Consider the following 19,108-nt stretch of genomic DNA (forward strand, 5'->3'; position numbering starts at 1 on the left):
GCATCAGCTGGTAACATTTTCCCTGGATGAGAGAGCACCAGACGGATGGAGTTCTTGTAAGCGCTCCTTTATTTACCGTATGCTTTTCCATCTTGCTGAAGGGCAATTCGGAACCATATTTCTGAAACAGCTACCTCCTATGACCTTTGGCACGCGGGGGATTTTTCTTTTAAAATGTGTGGGGAAAGACATATGTGGGCAGTTCTAGATGCCTCGCTTCAAAAAGGATGAGGACAGAATGGAGCAGGCGCAGAGGAGAGCGACGTAGATGATCAGTGGCCTGGAGACCCAGCCCTGTGAGGAAAGGCTGAGGGACTTAGGAATGTTCAGTCTGGAGAAGAGGAGGCTGAGGGAAGACCAACATAAGAGAAGACATGTTGGATCAGGCCAATGGCCCATCCAGTCCAACACTGTGTGCCACATAAGAACATAAGAGAAGCCATGTTGGATCAGGCCAATGGCCCATCCAGTCCAACACTCTGTGTCACACAAGAACATAAGAGAAGCCATGTTGGATCAGGCCAATGGCCCATCCAGTCCAACACTGTGTGTCACACAAGAACATAAGAGAAGCCATGTTGGATCAGGCCAATGGCCCATCCAGTCCAACACTCTGTGTCACATAAGAGAAGCCCTGTTGAATCAGGCCAATGGCCCATCCAGTCCAACACTCTGTGTCACATAAGAACATAAGAGAAGCCATGTTGGATCAGGCCAATGGCCCATCCAGTCCAACACTCTGTGTCACATAAGAACATAAGAGAAGCCATGTTGGATCAGGCCAATGGCCCATCCAGTCCAACACTCTGTGTCACATAAGAGAAGCCATGTTGGATCAGGCCAATGGCCCATCCAGTCCAACACTCTGTGTCACATAAGAACATAGGAGAAGCCATGTTGGATCAGGCCAATGGCCCATCCAGTCCAACACTCTGTGTCACACAAGAAGATAAGAGAAGCCATGTTGGATCAGGCCAATGGCCCATCCAGTCCAACACTGTGTGTCACACAAGAACATAAGAGAAGCCATGTTGGATCAGGCCAATGGCCCATCCAGTCCAACACTCTGTGTCACATAAGAACATAAGAGAAGCCCTGTTGAATCAGGCCAATGGCCCATCCAGTCCAACACTCTGTGTCACATAAGAACATAAGAGAAGCCATGTTGGATCAGGCCAATGGCCCATCCAGTCCAACACTGTGTGTCACATAAGAACATAAGAGAAGCCCTGTTGAATCAGGCCAACGGCCCATCAAGTCCAACACTCTGGGCGTTTTCGCACTCACCTTCAAGTGGTGCGACCACCCTCCTCACGCCGGCGGATCTGCAGGGATTTCGCATAAGAAGCGCCGGAGCAGCGAAAAGAGCCGGCGACTTCCGTCGCAAAAGCCGCTCAAACGTTTTCCTGCTTCTTGGCGGTTTCCGTTTGAGCGGGTTTCGCGACGGAACTTTCCGGCTCTTTTGGCTGCTCCAGCGCTTCTTATGCGAAATCCCTGCAGATCCGCCGGCGTAAGGAGGGTGGTTGCGCCACTTGAAGGTGAGTGCGAAAACACCCTCTGTGTCACATAAGAGAAGCCATGTTGGATCAGGCCAATGGCCCATCCAGTCCAACACTCTGTGTCACATAAGAACATAAGAGAAGCCATGTTGGATAAGGACAATGGCCCATCCAGTCCAACACTGGATGCTAAAGTGTTAACAAAATGGAAAGATGGAAAAGTTCTATAGCAATCATGATTTTTTTTTCTTCCAGCGTGAAAGTCTGTAAGCAAATGCCCTCAATAAGCCTGAGAATATTGACAGTCTTTGCAAAACAAACAAACAAAAAGGACATGAATGGACTTTTAAACATGAATTCTCAAAGGGGTATCCGTTCAAATAAAAAATAACTATACAAAAAAAAAATCCTATATGCATTTAGAAGGAAAAATAACAATTTCATTCAGACACACAATTTTTTCCCTGCTCTCCAGCCAGATCTGTTTGTTTTCTTGTTGTCTGAGCACCACTCTTGAAAGTCACAGATTGAAGGGCAGCTGCATGTTTATCCACACTGTCAAAAACCCTACGTGTTCCCATTAATGAGTTCACATCAGGCTATTTGCCACCAGCGCTGAACTCTTGAACACTTGAGTTGCTGGAAAAAAGCTCTCTCTTGATCCTTTAATCCAGCTGACTTTTTTCATATTAGAAAACACTTAGCGTCCATTGGACGTGATTGGCTTTCCCAGCTGCAACCGGATTGTCTTGCTCTGCAATATTTGTTTGTAATTTTTTTTTTAAAATCCCTTTGCATAAATTAGAGAGGGTAACAATTCTGTGCTTGTTACTCAGGTGAGACAAATGATTTCCCTGCACTATCTCAGTGGCACATACAGTGAAACCAAAAAATGAACATAAGAACATCAGAAGAGCCTACTGGATCAGACCAGGGATCCATCTAGTCCAGCCTCCTGTCTCACACAGTGGCCTCAGCCAATTCTTCTGAATGGCCAACAACAGGACAGAGAGGCTGAGGCCTTCCCATGATAAGAATGTCAAAAGAGCTTTGCTGGATGAGATTAGTGGTCCATCTACTCCAGCATCCTGTTTTATACAGTGGCCAACCAGTTCCTCTGGAGGGCCAACAACAGGGCAGAGAGGCCGAGGCATAAGAACATCAGAAGAGCCCTGCTGGGTCAGAACAGTGAGGGTCCATCTAGTCCAGCATCCCGTCTCATATAGTGGCCAACCAGTTTCTCTGGACAGCCAACAACAGGGCAGAGAGGCCAAAGTCTTCCCATGATAAGAAGGTCAAAAGAGCTTTACTGGATGAGCCTAGTGGTCCATCAGGTCCAGCATCCTGTCTCACACAGCAGCCAACCAGTTCCTCTGGAGGGCCATCAACAGGGCATAGAGGCTGAGGCCTTCATAAGAACATCAGGAGAGCCCTGCTGGAGCAGACCGGTGGCCCATCTAGTCCAGCCTCCTGTCTCACACAGCAGCCAACCAGTTCCTCTGGAGGGCCATCAACAGGCCATAGAGGCTGAGGCCTTCATAAGAACATCAGAAGAGCCCTGCTGGAACAGACCGGTGGCCCATCTAGTCCAGCCTCCTGTCTCACACAGCAGCCAACCAGTTCCTCTGGAGGGCCATCAACAGGGCATAGAGGCTGAGGCCTTCATAAGAACATCAGAAGAGCCCTGCTGGAACAGACCGGTGGCCCATCTAGTCCAGCATCCTGTCTCACACAGCAGCCAACCAGTTCCTCTGGAGGGCCATCAACAGGGCATAGAGGCTGAGGCCTTCATAAGAACATCAGAAGAGCCCTGCTGGAACAGACCGGTGGCCCATCTAGTCCAGCCTCCTGTCTCACACAGCCGCCAACCAGTTCCTCTGGAGGGCCATCAACAGGGCATAGAGGCTGAGGCCTTCATAAGAACATCAGAAGAGCCCTGCTGGAACAGACCGGTGGCCCATCTAGTCCAGCCTCTTGTCTCACACAGCAGCCAACCAGTTCCTCTGGAGGGCCATCAACAGGGCATAGAGGCTGAGGCCTTCATAAGAACATCAGAAGAGCCCTGCTGGAACAGACCGGTGGCCCATCTAGTCCAGCCTCCTGTCTCACACAGCAGCCAACCAGTTCCTCTGGAGGGCCATCAACAGGGCATGGAGGCTGAGGCCTTCATAAGAACATCAGAAGAGCCCAGCTTCATAAGAACATCAGAAGAGACAAGATGGACCAGTGACCCATCTAGTCCAGCCTCCTGTCTCACACAGCAGCCAACCAGTTCCTCTGGAGGGCCATCAACAGGGCATAAGAGGCTGAGGCCTTCATAAGAACATCAGAAGAGCCCTGCTGGATCAGACCAGTGACCCATCTAGTCCAGCATCCTGTCTCATACAGTGGCCAACCAGTTCCTCTGGAGGGCCAACAACAGGGCATCAAGACCAAGATAAGTCAAGACGGGTAGCCATGCTAGTCTGTTTGTGGCAGTAGAAAAGAGCAAGAGTCCAGGAGCACCTTAAAGACTAATAGGATTTGTGGTGGGGGAGGAACTTTCTTGAGTATCTGAAGAAGTGATCAGTGACTCACAAAAGCTCTTCCCCTGCCACAAATTCTGTTATTCTTTAAGATGCTACAGGACTCTTGCCCTTTCCTACTGCAACCTCACATGCTTCCACTTGGTTTTGGAGGACATCAACATGAAGCTGCCTTAAGGGTAAAAGTGGCTCCCTGTGCAAGCACCAGCAATTTCCGATTCTGGGGTGACGTCGCATCACGACGTTTTCAGGGCAGACTTTTTACAGGGTGGTTTGCCCTTGCCTTCCCCAGTCATCTCCACTTCCCCCCCAGCAACCTGTGTGCTCATTTTACCGACCTGGGAAGGCTGAGTCAACCTTGAGCCAGCTGCCTGAACCCAGCTTCCACGGGGATCGAACTCAGGTCGTGAGCAGAGCTTGGACTGCAGTACTGCAGCTTTACCATTCTGCGCCACGGAGCACATCTTGAAGCTGCCTTATACTGAATCAGACCATTGGTCAGTCTTGTCTACTCAGATTGGCAGTGGCTCTCCAGGGTCTCAGGCTGACGTCTTTCACATCATCTGCTGCTTGGTCCTTTTAATTGGAGATGCTGGGGACTGAACCTGGGACCTTCTGCATGCAAAGCAGAGGCTCTTCCACTGAGCCACCAACCCTCTCTGACCACTTCCTTCCTCTGGAGTAAATGTGGTCATTATCAGGGTTAGAATTTGAGCAAGAGCTCCTTTGCATATTAGGCCACACACCCTGATGTAGCCAATCCTCCAAGAGCTTACAAAAAAGAGCCTTGTAAGTTCTTGGAGGATTGGCTACATCAGGGTGTGTGGCCTAATATGCAAAGGAGCTCTTTCTAGAATTCCACCCCTGGTCATTATGCCCCTAGCTACTTTTTGACTTGGAAAGTTAGCTGAGTTCGGTGGACAGGAGAGGGGTACATGATTGGCAGGCACATTCCACAAAAGAATTGTTCAGTCCACCCAAGGAAGCTTGAGAGGTTGGAACATGGGGGAGGGGAGATCAGGGGGTGGAGACAGGCAGGAAAAGGGGTGGGGCTAGAGTGAAAGATGACAAAACAGGGGGTGGAGCCTAGCAGGGCCAAAGGTTAAGCTGATAGGACAAGAATCCTTATTCTTTTTTTATTCTCACCGGCTTTCCAGATGTAGAATCCGTGGCACAGAGTGGCGAAGCTGCAGCACTGCAGTTGGAGCCCTCTGCTCACGACCTGAGTTTGATCCCAGTGAAAGCTTGTTCAGGTAGCCAGCTCCAGGTCGACTCAGCCTTCCATCCTTCCGAGGTCATTTTGTTCCACTCCGTAAAAAGTCTGCCATGAAAACATTGCGAAAGCAATGTCACCCCAGAGTCGAAAATGACTGATGCTTGCACAGGGGACTACCTTTACCTTTTACCTTACTCTCTTCTGAGCAGGAAAATTATGGATAGCTGAGCAAGATTCAAGGCACCTTAAAGATACATAAGATCTGCAGGGTACAAGGTTTTGAGAATCAAAACTCCCCTTGTGAGAGAATCAAAGGGAGCTTTAACTCGCCCAGGCAAGCCCAATCTTGTCAGATCTCAGAAGCTACTCTGGCAAGCACTTGGATGGGAGACCCCTTTGGAATACCAGCAGTCGGGAGGTGGGGGCAGGCTCAGCTGCCTCTCTGAATATCCTCCAGTAGGGGCAAGCCACCAGAGGTCACCATGACTTTCAGCTGCGCTCACACACATACACGCGCATAAAATTAGAAAATAATAATATTAACTCTCTTGAGAGCTCATACCCCCCAAATCCCGCAGTCTCTAAGATCCCTCTGGAGTCTCTTCTAGTGGTTCTACTGTAGACAGACATGGCTACTCTCTGAAACAACCCTGGAAACCTTCTTGGTTTAAACTCCTCTCCTGCAGACCAAAAGAGCTGCAACCTGAAACTATCATTATGATTACTTCTGGTCAGGCCTCAGATTCAGCAGGAGCTCCCAGGAGCGCAGCTCCTGAACCTTTCTGAGGGTTCCCCCTCTTCCTCCCCACCTTCCTTGCCCATTGAATAGGAGGTGCAGCTGCATAACAATCCCTGGATTAGGAAAGCGGGCAGCCAGCCAGCCACCAGGGGCTTTGCCATGCCCCCAGCAGCCCACATTAACTCCTGGAGAAGCCCACGCCACCCTTTCCCCACTTCTGATGTGATTTTGGGCAGCAGGTAACTTGCTGGCCTTTTGACTGGGGAGGAGACAGCCCAGGAGAGCCCCAGGTGAGCGAGGCGTGCTTGAGCTGGCTGGATCTAGCCAGCCCAAGCAGGTCTCACTTGCCCGGGGCTCTCCTTTCTTGCATCAGGTCGCTTTAGGCTGGGGGGGGACATATGCTAATGTGTAATGCTAATGAGCTCCACCACCTATTTTTCTACAAAACAACCCCTGCTCCTGATCATTCCCAGGAACTTTCCTAGATGATCTCCTGATGGTCACCTCACCAGAGCTCGGTGAGGTTAACACTGGACTGACACTGAGATGTCCACCAGCCGCCGCCCACAGAGATTCCTCCCCTTGCTGTTTCCACAGCTTCAGTTTGCAACTCAGGATTCTATCCGGAGTAAGGCTAAGCTTGGCCTCGAGCGCGTTGGAGGCACTCAGTGCTTTCCCATCTGTTGCATGCCACCGAAACAACTTGACCTTTCAAGAGGAGATTTCTGAAGAGAAACTAGAAAATTAACCTCCACAGAGTATCTTGGCCTTTGTGATTATATCTTAAGAAAAAAAAAAAAACCCTCAGGCAATGTGGTTGGCGGAACCTGGCTGTCGTTCAGCAGTGAGAACAGAGAAAGCAAAGGGGACAGGAAGCAGGGGTGCCAACCTCCAGGAGAAACCTGGAGAGCCCCCTGGAGTTACAGCTCAGTTCCCTGGGGAAATGGTTGCTTTGGAGGGTGGGCTGTATGGCATTGTACCTCACTGAGGTGGTCCCTGGCCTCCCCGGGCTCCACCCTTAAATCTTCAGGAGTTTCCCAATATGGATATGGCCACCTACCCGCCCTCCCTCTGATTCCCACTGCTGGACAGGGGAAACCTGGCAACCCAGCAGGAACGGCGCTTCTAGGCAGGGGTGGAATTCTAGCCACACACCCCTAATGTAGCCCGTCCTCCAAGAGTTTACAGGGCTCTTTTTTGTAACTTGTTGGAGGATTGGCTACATCAGGGGTGTGTACATAAGAACATAAGAGAAGCCATGTTGGATCAGGCCAACGGTCCATCAAGTCCAACACTGTGTCACACAGTGGCAAAACATTTTATATACACACATACACTGTGGCTAATAGCCACCGATGGACCTGTGCTCCATATTTTTATCTAAACCCTTCTTGAAGGTGGCTATACTTGTGGCCGCCACCACCTCCTGTGGCAGTGAATTACACATGTTAATCACCCTTTGGGTGAAGAAGTACTTCCTTTTATCCGTTTTAACCTGTCTGCTCAGCAATTTCATCGAATGCCCACGAGTTCTTGTATTGTGAGAAAGGGAGAAAAGTACTTCTTTCTCTACTTTCTCCATCCCATGCATTATCTAGCCTAATATGCAAAGCCTAATATGGCCTAATATGCAAAGGAGCTCCTGCTAGAATTCCACCCCTGATTGTAGGTATGTGGAGAACGGGGAGTTCTGTTGCTTAATCATCTCTGTGGGAAATAACCATTGGTCCAAAACCACCTGGCATGAAGAGACAACTAGAGAGATGGTTGTGCTCAGGTCTTGGGAAATACCTGGAGATTTTGGGAAAGGGAGGGTCTGCAAGGGGGTAGGAATGGGCATTTTCTCTAGGGGAACTGATCTCTATTTCGGGGAGATCCCCTGTCATCCCAGGAGATTTCCAGCCACCACCTGGAGATTGAGTCCTGGAGAAAACCATGTAATAAACAATTATACAAGCAAACGCTTAAGCTCAATTATTATTATTATTATTATTATTGTATATATACAAAGATCAATGTTTACAAAGCGGTTGTGATGACAACCCTCATCTACGGCTCCGAATCGTGGGTTTTATACCATCATCACCTGCGACTCCTTGAGCGCTTTCATCAGCGCTGCCTTCGCACCATCCTCAACATCCACTGGAGTGACTTTGTGACCAACACTGAAGTCCTCAAGAGGGTGGAGGTTACAAGCATCGAGGCACTGCTGTTGAAGACGCAGCTGCGCTGGGCAGGGCATATTTCTAGGATGGAAAACCACCGCCTTCCCAAGATTGCTCTGTATGGCGAACTTTCCACCGGCCATCGAAATAGAGGGGCACCAAAGAAGAGGTACAAGGACTCCTTGAAGAAATCCCTTGGCACCTGTCACATCAACCATCACCAGTGGTCTGACCTAGCCTCAGATCGCAAAGCATGGAGGCACACCATCCACCAGGCTGTCTCTTCCTTTGAGAACGCACGCATAGCTGGTCTTGAGGACAAAAGGAGATTGAGGAAGAATCACACTGCTACAGCACCAACCCCAAATCAGACCTTTCCCTGCAGCCACTGTGGCCGGATCTGCCTGTCCCGCATTGGTCTTGTCAGCCACCAGCGAGCCTGCAGCAGACGTGGACTACTGCGCCCTTCTTAAATCTTCGTTCACAAAGTCAAGCCGAGAGAGAGCGAGAGAATACAAATATTAGTATCCCGATACGTAGTAACACAATGACTTTCACAATATTGAATAGACAATATACCAGGAGTGGCAAACAGTAGCTCTCCAGATGTTTTTTTGCCTGCAACTCCCATCAGTCCCAGCCAGCATGGCCAATGACTGGGGCTGATGGGAGCTGTAGGCAAAAAAAAACATCTGTAGCGCTACCGTTGGCCACCCCTGCAATATACAATCGTAACGCTGATTGCTAAGCAACGACGCAAGGAGTCCACAGTAAAGAGACGGGCTCTGTACTTATGCAATGTCCAGACGTTTCTCTGCAAGATCATTCGTATCAATTGAAGACTGATGCTATCATGCGGGTAAATTTTCTTCAGCTGTCAGCGCTTGTCTCTTTACGGTGGACACAGAAGGAAGAACACTCAGTCCATGCCGAAGGAACTGACCCTCATCCCAGTCTGCCATAGATGTGCCACTCTGCGTGTGCAGTCAGAAGACAGTCGGCAGTCAGGTTACAAAAGCTGAGGACTGGGTCCGATTTGCCATTTGCAGGTCTATTCAGAATCCTGCTCAGGTCTGTTCAACAGGGCTGACTCCCACGCAAACGTTCTGAGGATTGCACCTCCAAACAACAAAATATAACAGAGCAACTAAGGTTCCCAATCTTTTATGTGCTGCCTGGACTTTTACTGGAGTGATACATCCTCTCCAGACTACAGAGACCAGTTCCTCTGAAGGAAACAGCAGCTTCTGTGGGCAGATTCTAAGGTAAACCATAGAGTCGAAGGGAAGCAGAATTCCTAGAGGGACATCACATTCCCTTGGAGCTCCCTCCTCCCCCACACTCCTCCTCAGGCACTGTCCCAAAATCTCTAGGGGTTTCCTAAGGTGGAGGCAGGGACTTGTAGCAAGAGCAATTAACAGGCAACTTTTATTACCTTTTATTGGCTTCCCACACAAATGCTATCCAGACCAAAGGGTCTTTCAATTTGTTTATTACCCTATTTTGCCTAACTTTGTATCACTTTACATTCTTAACCACTGTCCACCAGCTAAATGTAGCTCTGCTCACTGTACCCCATTCCATTGTCTGAAGAAGGATGCATGCATACGAAAGCTTACATCCTGAATAAAACTTTGTTGGCCTTAAAGGTGCGACTGGACTCCTACTTTGTTCTACCACTCTAACAACAACATCTATATTTATAAAGGAGGAGGAGGAGGAGGAGGAGGAGATGATGATGATGATATTGGATTTATATCCCGCCCTCCACTCCGCAGAGTCTCAGAGCGGCTCACAATCTCCTTTACCTTCCTCCCCCACAACAGACACCCTGTGAGGTGGGTGGGGCTGGAGAGGGCTCTCACAGCAGCTGCCCTTTCAAGGACAGAGTCTCAGAGCAGCCTACAATCTCCTTTACCTTCCTCCCCCATAACAGACACCCTGTGAGGTGGGTGGGGCTGGAGAGGGCTCTCCCAGCAGCTGCCCTTTCAAAGACAGAGTCTCAGAGCGGCCTACAATCTTGTTTTCTTCCTCCCCCACAACAGATACCCTGTGAGCTGGGTGGGGCTGGAGAGGGCTCTCACAGCAGCTGCCCTTTCAAGGACAGTCTCAGAGTAGCTCACAATCTCCTTTACCTTCCTCCTCCACAACAGACACCCTGTGAGGTGGGTGGGTCTGAGAGGGCTCTCACAGCAGCTGCCCTTTCAAGGACAACCTCTGCCAGAGCTATGGCTGACCCAAGGCCATGCTAACAGGTGCAAGTGGAGGAGTGGGGAATCAAACCCGGTTCTCCCAGATAAGAGTCCGCACACTTAACCACTACACCAAACTTGCTCTCCTATCAATACAACAGAAAAGATCTTCGCAGTTTTCCTCACGGCAAAATTTTGCCATAGAATGATTCTGAAATGTCTCAAGGCGTCTGCGCCAGGAAAAGGAAAATGTAACAGATTCTTCCTGCCTCCTACATTGTTTTGGGTACGAGAGGGAGGAGAGAAACACCCATTACAAGTCTACCATAATAGGGAGGCTATTGATGTGAAGGAAACCACCAACAGAAGGCAAATAAAAGCAAAGCACAGAACATGAAATAAATTAAGTTTAAAAAAAAAAAAAGAATACCACCCCCGAATGACACATTTAATGGCGAGGCGGGGGTGGGGGGGGAGGAAAAAAGGCCTCTCTTTACAGGAATTACAATAGTCAATCCCTCTGAGATACATGCTCGCTTTCTGTCAAGGCGTCTGGCTGTCAATGGATGCAAACCCTAATAAAGAGGGATGCTTTCCTGTCTCTTCCGCTTTGTGTACAGGCAGGAAATTGGAGATGGAAATTGCTTAGTATTAGCAGGGTGGTGATGGGTTTCAACGACACGCAGCACTCGGGTGTGATTAAGAGTCAATGTTGGAAGCATTTATCTAATTAAGCCTTCCATAACGACGAGGTCCCCTTTCGGCCTTGAGTCCCAGCCACGCAGCCACCACCAGAAAGGGGATTCCTCCCTTCTGGGTGGTGCAAAAGCATCCTCAGAGAATTAGAGGTGAGGACTGGAATCATACAAAGAGGCTTTCTGAATGGTGATAGAGAGCACAGAACTAGGGTTTCGAGTCCAATTCAAGAAATATCTGGGGACTTTGGGGGTGGAGCCAGGAGACATTGGGGTGGAATCAGGAGCAAGGTTGGGACAAGCATAACGGAACTCCAAAGGAAATTCTGGCCATCACATTTAAAGGGACCACACACCTTTTAAATGCCTTTCCTTTGTTGGAAATAATGAAGGATAGAGGCCCCTTGTTAGGGGGCCCATAGAATTGAGCCCCCTGGTCCAATCTTTTTGATACTTGGCGGGTGTTTTGAGGAGAGGCACTGGATACCATGCTGCAAATTTGATGCTTCTACTTCAAATAATCAGCCCCTCAGAGCCCCAGATACCCACAGATCAATTTTCCATTATCCCATATGGGAATCCATCTCCATAGGGAATAATGGAGTGCCCAGCAGAACTCCCCCTCCCCTTGCTTTCTGATGCCCTCACTCCCCACTTTTACTCAGTCTTCTGTTGCAGGGGAAACAATGCTTAGCCTGGGAAAAAAAGAACACATTATGAAGGGAGTTGCAGCCTAGGTTTGGTGTAGTGATTATATGTGAGGACTCTTATCTGGGAGAACCGGGTTTGATTCCCCACTCCTCCACTTGCAGCCGCTGGAATGGCCTTGGGTCAGCCATAGCTCTGGCAGAGGTTGTCCTTGAAAGGGCAGCTGTTGTGAGAGCTCTCTCCAGCCCCACCCACCTCACAGGGTGTCTGTTGTGGGGGAGGAAGGGAAAGGAGATTGTGAGCCACTCTGAGACTCTGAGATTCAGAGTGAAGGGAGGGGTATAAATCCAGTATTGCCAAACTTGCTTAGCATAAGAGCCACATAGAATAAATGTCAGATGTCTGAGAGGGAGGAAGGAAGGAAGGAAAACAGATGGGGAGAAAAGAGAGGTGGAAAGAAAGCAACTTTAAATGCATTCTCCAAGCTGTCTTAGAAAGAGGAATGTCTTCTCCAAGCTGGCCGATGGGGCAGTGGGGGCCTCAAGAGCTGCACAATATGTGTTAAAGAGCCACAGGGCGTTTTCGCACTGACCTTACGCCGGAGCGACATCCCTCTTCACCGCGCAGCGTCTGCGCGGATTTCGCACTAATTGTTCCACAGAACCCGGAAGAACCGCAAAGTCCCGCGGCTTTTGCGTCGCAAATGTAAACTGGTTTTTGGCAGTTTACATTTGCGACGCAAAAGCCGCGGGACTTTGCGGCTCTTCTGGGTTCTGCGGAGCAATTAGTGCGAAATCCGCGCAGACGCTGCGCGGTGAAGAGGGACGTCGCTCCGGCGTAAGGTCAGTGCGAAAACGCCCACAGTTTGGCCACCTCTGCTTTATACCATGAAAGCAAGTAACCGTTCTGTGGAGGGGAAATGAACGGCTGCACACAGTGATGGTCAAGATCCCAGTTCATAAAGCAAACTTTCCTTTTGCTTTTGGATTCCATGGGCTCTTTCAGACAACACAAAAAGCCCTGCAACCAAGCAAGCACCGCTAAACCCCTTCTCGACGGGCTCTTCCTCGCCAACCAGCTTCCAAGAATTCTTTTTTCTCTCCAGGCCTGAACATTTCTGTATTTTGGTTCTGAGTCATCAAGCGGAGCAATGAAATGGCCAAAGGGGGAAGGCAGCAAAAGGCTCTTTGCGATGCTTTGCAGGGGATTAAGGGATTAAAGAAGTCAAAGCGTTCCAACCCCATTTTTCTCATGCATGTCGCGTTGTGCTCTGGCGAATCCTTTCTTTCCCATCTTTGGCTCCCTTATGGGGACTTTTTTGTCATCCTCCCCCCCTCCCCCCCCCCCACACAGACACATCATTTTTTTTTCCCTTGGGGTATTTCAAGATGCCCTGATCTGGCTAGCTCAGGCCCGTAGCCAGGATTTTTCCAGTCTAGGCTTGCCAATCCCCAGGTGGGGGCAGGGGATCCCCGGTTTGGAGGCCCTCCCCCCACTTCAGGGTGGTCAGAAAGCGGGGGGAGGGGAGGGAAATGTCTGCTGGGAACTCTATTCCCTATGGAGATTTATTCCCATAGAAAATCATGGAGAATTGATCCGCGGGTATCTGGGGCTCTGGGGGGGGCTGTTTTTTGAGGTAGAGGCACCACATTTTCAGTACAGCATCTAGTGCCTCTCCTCAAAATATCCCCCAAGTTACAAAACGATTGGATCCGGGGGTCCAATTCTATGAGCCCCAAAATAAGGTGCCCCTATCCATTATTTCCAATGGAAGGAAGGCATTGAAAAGGTGTGCCGTCCCTTTAAATGTGATGGCCAGAGCTCCCTTTGGAGTTCAATTATGCTTGTCACAGCCTTGATTTTGGCTCCACCCCTAATGTCTCCTGGCTCCACCCCCAAAGTCTCCTGGCTCCACCCCCAAAGTCGCCAGATATTTCTGAAATTGGACTTGGCAACCCTATTTCAGTCGGTGGGCACTGGGGAAACTGGGGGGGGGGGGCTGACAAGATTAAAAAGCCCCCCCCCCCAGCTCCTCTGCACCGCCCCCCTTGAAGTCGAAGCACCACCTGGCCTCACTGCCCTTTTCCCTCCAAAGAATTACTTTTTCTCCCCTCTTATGAATTGCCTGGGCTTTTAAAGGGCTGAGAGGCTGGGTCTCCATGCTTTTACAGCCAGCTTTAAAGCCAGCTGTGAGAAGCAGGAAGACCCACTGCAGCCACCTCTTACCCTCCTGCCCTACTCGGATGGGTTGGGGGATCCTAGGTTGGGGGGCCTCGGGTGCATGTCAGGGGGCAGGGGCCCCAGATGCCCCCCCCCCCCCCCCCCCGCTGCAGCTACAGGCCTGGGCTAGCTCAATCTCATCAGATTTTGGAAACGAAAAACAGTCGGCCTTGGTTAGGGTTGCCAAGTCCAGTTCAAGAAATATCTGGGGACTTTGGAGGTGGAGCCAGGAGACTTTGGAGGTGGAGCCAGGAGATTTTGGGGGTGGAATCAGGAGTAACGTTGTGACAAGCCATTTGTTAGCGTCAGTTTTGCCATGTAACTCAAAAGGAAATGTTGCAAAACAAAAAATCTTACAGAGATTGCTCCGCAAGAGGAGCATCAAGCACAAGATTCTTAACGCGGGAGCTGTGTTCTAAGACACGTGGGGCTCGGCTTTATTAACAATTAGGCCAAGTAGGAACTGGCCTATGGGCCCCCATGCCTTTAGGGCCTCCCAGTCAGTTTTCCCCCTGCTTGTAGCCCTCCCAGCCTGCGCGGGCAGCTAGCAACTGAGCCACTATCGGGGGATGCCCTGCCCCCACTTGGGGATCGGCAACCCTAGCCTTGGTTAGTATTTGGATAGGAGACCGCCAACTCCAGGGCTGCTACGCAGAGCCAGGCAACAGCAAACTATCCCTGTTCCTCTTGCGCCTTGAAACTCTATAGCGGGGTGGCCAAGGGTAGCTCTCCAGATGTTTTTTGTCTACAACTCCCATCAGCCCCGGCCAGCATGGCCAATGGCTGGGGCTGATGGGAGTTGTAGGCAAAAAACATCTGGAGAGCTACCGTTAGCCACCCCTGCCCTATAGGGTCACCATACGTCAGCTGTGAATCGACAGCACATTTAACCAGCATCTTATAAGACAGGAGTCCCCAGCCTTGCTGAGCCTGTGGGCACTTTTGGAACTGTGATACAGGGTGGCCGGCATAGCCACAAAATGGCTGCTACAAAATGGTTGCCACAGAAGGTGGAGCCACCCACAAAATGGTTGCCATACATTACCTTCAGTCCCACAGTGAAGATTGTTGGGCTGTGGTGGCAGCCAGAGAGCCAGTTTGGTGTAGTGGTTAAGTGTGCAGACTCTTATCTGGGAGAAACGGGTTTGGTTCCCCACTCCTCCACTTGCAGCTGCTGGAATGGCCTTGGGTCAACCATAGCTATTGCAGGAGTTGTCCTTGAAAGGGCAGCAGCTGTGAGTGTCCTCTCCAGCCCCACCCACCTCACAGGGTGTCTGTTGTGGGGAAGGAAGGTAAAGGAGATTGTGAGCCGCTCTGAGACTCTGTCCTTGAAAGGGCAGCTGCTGTGAGAGCCCTCTCCAGCCCCACCCACCTCACAGGGTGTCTGTTGTGGCGGAGGAAGGGAAAGGAGATTGTGAGCTGCTTTGAGACACTTGAGTGGAGGGCAGAATATAAATCCAATGTCGTCGTCTTCTTCAAATGAATGTTTGTTTGTTTTTAAATATAAACAAACAAACAAATAAAATTTCTCTCTACGGGTTACAGTTTTCAGATTCTGTCCCCTCCTGGTACCAGCAGAGAATCCCTGGCTGTAGGTCTTGCAAGCTCTTCTCCTCACCTTTACTTTGACTGCCCCTCCTTTGCTGAGCCACCTCAATAGCTTTCCAAGCAAAGCCTGGAGCGGGTGGGTGATGATCCTTCACCTTTAAGGAGGCAGACAAGGAGACCTTCTTTCCTTTGAAACCCCTCTGGGCAGGGCCGGCTCGCCCATTAGGCAAACTAGACATTTGCCCAGGGTGCCGGGAGGGGGGCACTGAATTGGGCTCTCCCCCCCACACCCCAAGGCAAATGCCTAGTTTACCTGCCGCTGCCATTGTCACCTCGCTGTGCTGCCTTCCCCCCCGCCCCGCGGGTAAAATGCTGCTGCCCTCCCCTTTTGTGGCAGTGTGCTCCACCACCCCACCCCCACCCCCCACGCTCAAAGGAGCACTAGAATTGGCTCTACCCGCTTAAACACAGCCTAAACAAGGCTTTGCTCCCCCCTCGAGTGAGGGAGGAGTGAAGCCTTGTTTAGCACTGAGAGGCCTGGGGACACCACAAGAGAACAAGATGACTCCAGAGAGAACAAGACGGCTCTCATTCACTGGGGGCATGTAGAAACAGCCTCTTCCTGTACCATCCTGCTAGGCTTAAACCCTTCAATTTCCCTCTTGTTTCACTATCTGAATCCAGGCATTTTGCCTTCTTGTTAGTATTTTAAAGGAGAAATGACAGTTTTTTTAAAATATACCTCTTTTCCTCCTTTAAAACAAGTAGGGGAGGCAATTCCAGAGGATGAAACCAAACCATCCAAGGGTTAAATACTGCCTCCCTTTCACACCCAGCGTTTAAGCGGGTAAGACTGATTCTAGCGGCGCTCCTCTGAGGGGGGAGGAGTGCACCACCCCAGAAGAGGAGGAGGGAGGGAGGGGCGGCAGTGTTTTACCCGCCAATCAGCTGATCAGCGGGGGAGCTTTAAAGAACCCGGGAAGTGCGATGCTCCACTGCCCTTTCCCGGGAATTGTAATGGTTGGAAAGGGAGGGAGGAGGAGGTGCTGCGGAGGGGCATGGTGCCACAGCACTGCCTCTAGGACTCTGTTTCCAGGTGACCTCCATTACGAGCCACACCCAGAACACGTGGATGACTTCAGCTTCACCTGCATGGAAAACAACTGGCCATTCGTTCATACTGTCCAAGGCCTTACACAGTGGGGTTCTTGTTTCAGACCTGAGGTTTCCCTGAACAGAGAGCCTGCCAGTCAAAACTAACCCACCAGGCCCAAAAGATCATGGTGGTTTGAACTGCCCCGATGAATGTGTGTTTGTGTGCGCGTTTGTCGCAGATAGTTCAATGACAACCTGTGACTGCCAAGGAAAGCTGGGGTGATTATCCAGACTTGACAACGGACACCAATTCTGCAAAACCCCACTTCTCTGGACAAAGTGTAGTTCAAACCACCCAGTGAGCATTAACCAAACTTCTCAGGTGAGTACCGTGTGCAATTTTGGTAATAAGGCACGATGCAGTTCCCCATGTCACACTTGTGGCTGGGTATCACAAACATCCCCGGGGTTGTTTTCATCTTAAATAAAACTTTATAGGCATGGTTACAACTATATATAGATAGATATTTTTCCTCCTGATATGGAAAAATCCCAGAGAGAACAAGACGGCTCTCATTCACGAGGGGCATGTAGAAACAGCCTCTTCCTGTACCATCTTGCTAGGCTTAAACCCTTCAATTTCCCTCTTGTTTCGCTATCTGAATCCAGGCATTTTGCCATCTTGTTAGGATTTTAAAGGAGAAATGACACCGTTTTTTTTAAAACATACCTCTTTTCCTCCTTTAAAATGGTAACAAGGAGGAGAGGCAATTCCAGAGGATGAAACCAAACGATCCAAGGGTTAAATACTGCCTCCCTTTCACACACAGCCAACAGGCAAATCGAGGCGGCAAGGTTTCTAAAAACCCTTGGTGGGCTTTTAGGAAAGGTGTCATGGGTGCCATAAAGACCTTCACCCTAAAGTGTATCTTCACAGGGCTTTTTTTGTAGCAGGAACTCCTTTGCATATTAGGCCACACCCCCCTCCAATGTAGCCAATCCTCCAAGAGCTTACAGGGCTCGTAGTGCACAGCCTACTGTAAGCTCCAGGAGGACTGGCTACATCAGGGGTGTGTGGCCTAATATGCAAAGGAGTTCCTGCTACAGAAAAAGCCCTGAGTTCAGGGCTATTTTTGCAGCAGGAACTCCTTTGCATAGTAGGGCACACCCCTCTAATGGAGCCAATCCTTCAAGAGCTTACAGGGTTCTTAGTACAGGGCCTACTGTAAGCTCCAGGAGGACTGGCAACATGAGGGGGTGTGGCCTAACATGCGGAGGAGTTCCTGCTACAGAAAAAGCTCCGTTCCCGACAAAGGGTCCCAGGGCTTCTATTCCCCCTGAAGATAAGCCGTAGAAGGATTGCACGTCTGCTGAAGTCAACATGGACAACGCCATCCCACATGCAACGTAAGCACGCAACAAACAACCCATTCCTCATCACAATTAGTCTCCCTGGGCTGGCTGCAAATACTGCGTTTGGCAGGCCTGGGGAAAACATTAGTGACGTCCTGCTTTCCCAAACTGATATACTGGTAGCCAGATCCTCCTGATGCTCGCAAAGAGCCGAGTAGGAAAAATAAAGACATCTTCTGAAGCTTTTGTCGCTGGGTGGCTGGCACAGCGTTCCCGATTCGCTCAAGGGCTTTTGCAGGAATCACTCCGACTCCCCCAGCTGTTCTACTTCTCAGCAACCATAAAGTGATAGGAATGTTAGGAGGAGATGGGCATGTTCATGGGGCCACCTACAGTTCCACAGGGAAAACCCAAATACTCCCAGCTACCCTGTTCATGCATAGAGTTGCCAAGTCCATTTTGAGAAATATCTGGGGACTTTGGGGATGGAGCCAGGAGACTTTGGGGGTGGAGCCAGGAGCAAAGTTGTGACAAGCATAATTGAACTCCAAAGGGAGTTCTGGCCATCACATTTAAAGGGACCGTGCACCTTTTAAATGCCTTCCTTCTATAGGAAATAATGAAGGATAGCGGCACCTTATTTGGGGGGCTCATAGAATTGGACCCCCTGGTCCAATCCTTTTGAAACTTGGGGGGTATTTCGGGAAAGGCACTGGATGCTATACTGAAAATTTGGTGCCTCTACCTCAAAAAACAGCCCCCCCCATGAGCCCCAGATACCCACGGATCAATTCTCCATTATTTTCTATGAGAATAAGTCTCCATAGGGAATAATAGGGGAACTGGAATAAAAGAACGGTTCGTGCATACTAGTAAGATGTAACTGTGAGCTGTTGCTTTAAAGCACGGGTTCCGGAGTGAAAAAATTGCAAAGTGTAAAGGAAACACAAATTTGAACCTAGAACTCGTGTCACCGGCCGCCACTACACCTGTTGAAGTACTCTTCACATAGGAGCAGTCGGGTCCATCTGCATCTTTCAACAGAAGGAAGAGAAGACAGCAGACTTTATGTACCTGGCAATATTTAAAACTTGAGTTTCTGCAAAAGACTTATCTTTTGCTTTAAAGGACTTTTTAAGAATTATTTTGTTAAAGTGTTCGAGTAAAAGAGTGCTTGTGCACTTGTATTGCAACATTTGGTATGTGGTGTTTC

Source organism: Heteronotia binoei, chromosome 20 (genome assembly GCF_032191835.1).
Source record: "Heteronotia binoei isolate CCM8104 ecotype False Entrance Well chromosome 20, APGP_CSIRO_Hbin_v1, whole genome shotgun sequence".
In the NCBI taxonomy this organism is placed as follows: domain Eukaryota; kingdom Metazoa; phylum Chordata; class Lepidosauria; order Squamata; family Gekkonidae; genus Heteronotia; species Heteronotia binoei.